This window comes from Cetorhinus maximus, chromosome 1, assembly GCF_964194155.1.
Source record: "Cetorhinus maximus chromosome 1, sCetMax3.hap1.1, whole genome shotgun sequence".
In the NCBI taxonomy this organism is placed as follows: domain Eukaryota; kingdom Metazoa; phylum Chordata; class Chondrichthyes; order Lamniformes; family Cetorhinidae; genus Cetorhinus; species Cetorhinus maximus.
In genome coordinates this window covers 204120186-204126968 of record NC_135879.1, presented here as the reverse complement: position 1 = coordinate 204126968, position 6783 = coordinate 204120186, and positions in this window count along the sequence as shown.

Genomic DNA, 6783 nt, shown 5'->3' with positions numbered 1-6783 from the left:
TGCACCTTTCAAGAACCCAACTACAACACTAAGTGAGGAATTATGTACTCTTTAATCGGGAATGTGTGGCCAGTTATTTGCGAAGGTACAAAAAATGTTCATAATTTCTAACATCACTAGGATACTCCTTTCCTGTCGGATCACACTGGCTCTGAGCATTCTGAGCAATACCTACCCTTTGTACAAAGTGATCTCCCCACCCCAGTCAGTAACCAGCTCATCTGAAAGAAGTCAGCAAATCAGTATTCACTGCACGAGCACTGTTCCACAGGTTCACTTTTCCCTGGGAAAGGGACCACTTCCTAATATCTAACCTAGATCCAGCCTTGTTCAATTTAAAATTATAATCTCTGGTTCCCAGCATTAGAATAAATTCGAACAACCCTTGATCATCTTGTAAACTTCAATCAACTCACTTAAAAAAATCTGCACTTCTCTAGAATCCCAGCTCTTTTAGCCTTTCTTGATGCCTGGGCTGCTTCAAAAGGAAAATTGATCTATTGGATCTCCTCAGCACCCTTTTCAAAGTCTCAATATCATTAACCATATGAGGGGACCAAAACTGGACAGTGTTCTGAGGCCTGACCAAATTCTTGTATAAGGACAAAAATACCATGATTCGTCTAATAGTCAATTGCCCTGTAATTGTGCTTTAAACCCTATTTGTTTTAGCTATCACTTCATAACATCACTCATGAAGATCCATAGACTAGAATGTGCAGGTCTTTCTTTCTTCATCATCTTCAATACTGTCCTCTGAAGGGTGTATATATATATATATATATATATATATTCAGCACATTCAGGGTAGGGTGGGGAATGTACATACTACGATGCACAAGACATCACAATGGATTGGATTCACAAGCATGCAAGACTTGAACAACATCCAGGTTTTTAAGTGACATGTAACATTTGCACCACACAAGGTTCAGGCAATGATGGTCACCAACAAGAGAGCCCAACCACTTCCCCATACCATTCAATTATCACCTTAGAAACATTCATCAACACCCTAGGATCACAACTGACAAAAAATTCAATTGAACCTGCCACAAATGCCATGACTACTATCGCAGTTCAGAGGCTACATATTCTGCAGTCAGTGGTTCACCTTCGGAACCCCCAAGATCTCTCTGCCAGCTACAGGGAACAAGGCAGGAGTGAGATGGAATACATTTCACTTGGCTGGATGTGTGCAGCTGCAACAGTCAAGAAGTTCAACACCATCCAGGGCAAAGCAGCTCACTTAGTTGACACCCCATCCATGAGGACAAACATCCACTTCCTTCACCTCTGGCATTGCCAATGATGGGCAAATCCTGAGGATGAACAAAAACAAATTTTTATGGTGATGGTAAGCCCAGAGAGTGTGAGGAGCAGCATGGCCATTAACAGTGAGAGTGCAAGAGTAGCAGTGTGGTCTTTTACAGTGAGAGAGTGTGAGAGGAGAAGCGTGGTCCTTAAGGGTGAGAGAGTGCGAGAAGAGCAGCGTGGCAATGAACAGAGAGAGGGAACAAGAGCAGCAGTGTGGTCTTTAACAGGGAGAGAGTGTGAGAGAAGCAGCGTGGCCATTAACCAGGAGAGAGAGCAAGAGGAGCAGCGTGGTCTTTAACAGTGAGAGAGGGCGAGAGCAGCAGCGTGGTCTTTAACAGTGAGAGAGGGTGAGAGGAGCAGCGTGGTCATTAACAGTAAGGGAGTGCGAGAAGAGCAGCATGGTCTTTAACAGTGAGAGAGAGCGAGAGGTGAACCGTGGTCTTTAACAGTGAGAGGGTGTGAGAGGAGCAGTGTGGTCTTTAACAGTGAGAGGGTGTGAGAGGAGCAGTATGGTCTTTAACAGTGAGAGAGAGCGAGAGGTGAACCGTGGTCTTTAACAGTGAGAGGGTGCGAAAGGACCAGTTTGGTCTTTAAAAGTGAGAGGATACAAGAGGAACTGTGTGGCCTTTATTAGTGAGAGAGTGAGAGAGAGCGAGAGGAGCAGTGTGGATTTAAACAGTGAGAGAGTGCAAGAGGAGCAGCGTGGCCTTTAAGAATGAGTGAGTGTGAGATGAGCAGTATGGTCTTTAACTGTGAGAGAGTGCGAGGGGAGAAGCATGGTCATTAAAAGTGAGAGGGTGTGGGAGAGCAGCGTGGTCTTTAACAGTGAGAGAGAGCGAGAGGTGAACCGTGGTCTTTAACAGTGAGAGAGTGCGAGAGGAGCAGCGTGGTCTTTAACAGTGAGAGAGAGCGAGAGGTGAACCGTGGTCTGTAACAGTGACAGAGTGCGAGAGGAGGAGCATGATCATTAACAGTGAGAGGGTCCGAGCGGAGCAGCGTGGTCTATAACAGTGAGAAAGAGCGAGAGGAGCAGCGTGGTCTATAACAGTGAGAAAGAGCGAGAGGAGCAGCGTGGTCTATAACAGTGAGAAGGAGCGAGAGGAGCAGCGTGGTCTATAACAGTGAGAAGGAGCGAGAGGAGCAGCGTGGTCTTTAACAGTGAGAGAGAGCGAGAGATGAACCGTGGTCTTTAACTGTGAGATAGTGCGAGAGGTGAACCGTGGTCTTTAACAGTGAGAGAGAGCGAGAGGAGCAGCGTGGTCTATAACAGTGAGAAGGAGCGAGAGGAGCAGCGTGGTCTTTAACAGTGAGAAAGAGCGAGAGGAGCAGCGTGGTCTTTAACAATGAGAGAGTGCGAGAGGAGCAGCGTGGTCTTTAACAATGAGAAAGAGCGAGAGGAGCCGTGTGGCCTTTAACAATGAGAGAGTGCGAGAGGAGCAGTGTGGTCCTTAACAGTGAGAGAGAGCGACAGGTGAACCGTTGTCTTTAACAGTGAGAGAGAGCGAGAGGTGAACCGTGGTCTTTAGCAGTGACAGAGTGCGAGAGGAGCAGTGAGGTCTTTAACAGTGAGAGAGTGTGAGAGGAGAAGCGTGGTCCTTAAGGGTGAGAGAGTGCGAGAAGAGCAGCGTGGCAATGAACAGAGAGAGGGAACAAGAGCAGCAGTGTGGTCTTTAACAGGGAGAGAGTGTGAGAGAAGCAGCGTGGCCATTAACCAGGAGAGAGAGCAAGAGGAGCAGCGTGGTCTTTAACAGTGAGAGAGGGTGAGAGGAGCAGCGTGGTCATTAACAGTAAGGGAGTGCGAGAAGAGCAGCATGGTCTTTAACAGTGAGAGAGAGCGAGAGGTGAACCGTGGTCTTTAACAGTGAGAGGGTGTGAGAGGAGCAGTGTGGTCTTTAACAGTGAGAGGGTGTGAGAGGAGCAGTATGGTCTTTAACAGTGAGAGAGAGCGAGAGGTGAACCGTGGTCTTTAACAGTGAGAGGGTGCGAAAGGACCAGTTTGGTCTTTAAAAGTGAGAGGATACAAGAGGAACTGTGTGGCCTTTATTAGTGAGAGAGTGAGAGAGAGCGAGAGGAGCAGTGTGGATTTAAACAGTGAGAGAGTGCAAGAGGAGCAGCGTGGCCTTTAAGAATGAGTGAGTGTGAGATGAGCAGTATGGTCTTTAACTGTGAGAGAGTGCGAGGGGAGAAGCATGGTCATTAAAAGTGAGAGGGTGTGGGAGAGCAGCGTGGTCTTTAACAGTGAGAGAGAGCGAGAGGTGAACCGTGGTCTTTAACAGTGAGAGAGTGCGAGAGGAGCAGCGTGGTCTTTAACAGTGAGAGAGAGCGAGAGGTGAACCGTGGTCTGTAACAGTGACAGAGTGCGAGAGGAGGAGCATGATCATTAACAGTGAGAGGGTCCGAGCGGAGCAGCGTGGTCTATAACAGTGAGAAAGAGCGAGAGGAGCAGCGTGGTCTATAACAGTGAGAAAGAGCGAGAGGAGCAGCGTGGTCTATAACAGTGAGAAGGAGCGAGAGGAGCAGCGTGGTCTATAACAGTGAGAAAGAGCGAGAGGAGCAGCGTGGTCTTTAACAGTGAGAAAGAGCGAGAGGAGCAGCGTGGTCTTTAACAATGAGAAAGAGCGAGAGGAGCAGCGTGGTCTTTAACAATGAGAGAGTGCGAGAGGAGCAGTGTGGTCCTTAACAGTGAGAGAGAGCGACAGGTGAACCGTTGTCTTTAACAGTGAGAGAGTGCAAGAAGAGCAGCATGGTCTTTAACAGTGAGAGAGAGCGAGAGATGAACCGTGGTCTTTAACTGTGAGATAGTGCGAGAGGTGAACCGTGGTCTTTAACAGTGAGAGAGAGCGAGAGGAGCAGCGTGGTCTTTAACAGTGAGAAGGAGCGAGAGGAGCAGCGTGGTCTTTAACAGTGAGAGAGAGCGAGAGATGAACCGTGGTCTTTAACTGTGAGATAGTGCGAGAGGTGAACCGTGGTCTTTAACAGTGAGAGAGAGCGAGAGGAGCAGCGTGGTCTATAACAGTGAGAAGGAGCGAGAGGAGCAGCGTGGTCTTTAACAATGAGAAAGAGCGAGAGGAGCCGTGTGGCCTTTAACAATGAGAGAGTGCGAGAGGAGCAGTGTGGTCCTTAACAGTGAGAGAGAGCGACAGGTGAACCGTTGTCTTTAACAGTGAGAGAGAGCGAGAGGTGAACCGTGGTCTTTAGCAGTGACAGAGTGCGAGAGGAGCAGTGAGGTCTTTAACAGTGAGAGAGGGCGAGAGGAGCAGCGTGGTCTTCAACAATGAGAAAGAGCGAGAGGAGCCGTGTGGCCTTTAACAATGAGAGAGTGCGAGAGGAGCAGTGTGGTCCTTAACAGTGAGAGAGAGCGACAGGTGAACCGTTGTCTTTAACAGTGAGAGAGAGCGAGAGGTGAACCGTGGTCTTTAGCAGTGACAGAGTGCGAGAGGAGCAGTGAGGTCTTTAACAGTGAGAGAGGGCGAGAGGAGCAGCGTGGTCTTCAACAATGAGAAAGAGCGAGAGGAGCCGTGTGGCCTTTAACAATGAGAGAGTGCGAGAGGAGCAGTGTGGTCCTTAACAGTGAGAGAGAGCGAGAGGAGCAGCATGGTCTTTAACTGTGAGAGAGAGCGTGAGGTGAACTGTGGTCTTTAACAGTGAGAGGGTCCGAGTGGAGCAGCATGGTTTTTATAAGTGAGCAATGCGAGAGGTGCAGTGTGGTCTTTAACAGTGAGAGAGTGAGAGAGAGCGAGAGGAGCAGTGTGGTCTTTAATAGTGAGAGAGTGCGAGAGGAGCAGTGTGGTCTTTAACTGTGAGAGAGTGGGAGAGGAGCAGAGTGGTCTATAACAGTGAGAGAGAGCGATAGGAGCCGTGTGGGCTTTAAGAGTGTGAGAGTGCAAGAGGAACAGCGTAGTCTTGAACAGTGACAGAGTGCAAGAGGAGCAGTGTGGTCCCTGTGAGAGAGTGCGAGAGTAGCAGCATGGTCATTAACAGTGAGAGGATGGGAGAGGAGCTGCATGGTCCTTAACAGTGAGAGAATGCGAGAGGTACAGTGTGGTCCTTAACAGTGAGAGATTGCAAGAGGAGCAGAGTGGTCTATCACAGTGAAAGAGAGCGAGAGGAGCAGCGTGGGCTTTAACAATCCGAGAATGCAAGAGGAGCAGCGTGGTCCTTAACAGTGAGAGAATGCGAGAGGTACAGTGTGGTCCTTAACAGTGAGAGATTGCAAGAGGAGCAGAGTGGTCTATCACAGTGAAAGAGAGCGAGAGGAGCAGTGTGGGCTTTAACAATCCGAGAATGCAAGAGGAGCAGCGTGTTCTTTAACAGTGAGAGAGTGCGAGAGGAGCAGCGTAGTTTATGACAGTGACAGAGTGCAAGAGGAGCAGCGTGGTCCCTGTGAGAAAGTGCGAGAGGAGCAGCATGGTCTTTAAAAGTGAGAGAATGCGAGAGGACCAGTGTGGTCTTTTACAATGAGAGAGTGCGAGAGGAGCAGCGTGTTCTTTAACAGTGAGAGAGAGCGAGAGGTGAACCGTGGTCTTTAATAGTGAGAGTGTGTGAGAGGAACAGCGTGGTCTTTAACATTGAGAGAGAGCAAGAGGTGAACCGTGGTCTTTAACAGTGAGAGGGTGTGAGAGGAGCAGCGTGGTCTTTAACAGTGAGAGAGAGCGAGAGGTGAACCGTGGTCTTTAACAGTGAGAGACAGCGAGAGAGCGAGAGGTGAACCGTGGTCTTTAACAGTGAGAAAGAGCGAGAGGAGCAGCGTGGTCTTTAACAGTGACAGAGTGCAAGAGGATCAGTGTGGTCTTTAACCACGAGAGAGAGGGAGAGGAGCAGCGTGGTCTTTAACAGTGAGAGAGTGCGAGAGGAGCAGTGTGGTCTTTAACAGTGAGAGGGTCCAAGCAGAGCAGCATGGTCGTTAAAAGTGAGAGAATGCGAGAGGTAGAGTGTGGTCTTTAACAGTGAGAAAGTGAGAGAGAGCGAGAGGAGCAGTGTGGTCTATAACAGTGAGAGAGAGCGAGAGGAGCAGTGTGGTCTATAACAGTGAGAGAGAGCGAGAGGTGCAGTGTGGCCTTTAACAATGAGAGAGAGCGAGAGGTGAACCGTGGTCATTAACAGTGAGAGAGAGCGAGAGGAGCAGCGTGGTCTATAACAGTGAGAGAGTGCGAGAGGAGCAGTGTGGTCTTTAAACAGTGAGAGGGTGCGAGTCCAGCAGTGTGGTCTTTTACATTGAGAAGGTGCGAGAGGAGCAGTAGGGTCTTTCAAAGTGAGATGGTGCGAGAGGAGCAGCATGGTTTTTAACAGTGAGAGTGCGAGAGTAGGAGTGTGGTCATTAACAAAAAGAGAGAGAGCAAGAAAAGCAGTGTGGTCTTTAGCAATGAGAGAGTGCGAGAGGAGCAGCGTGGTCATTAACAGTGAGAGAGTGTGAGAGGAGCAGTGTGGTCTTTAACAGTGAGAGAGAGCAAGAGGTGAACCGTGGTC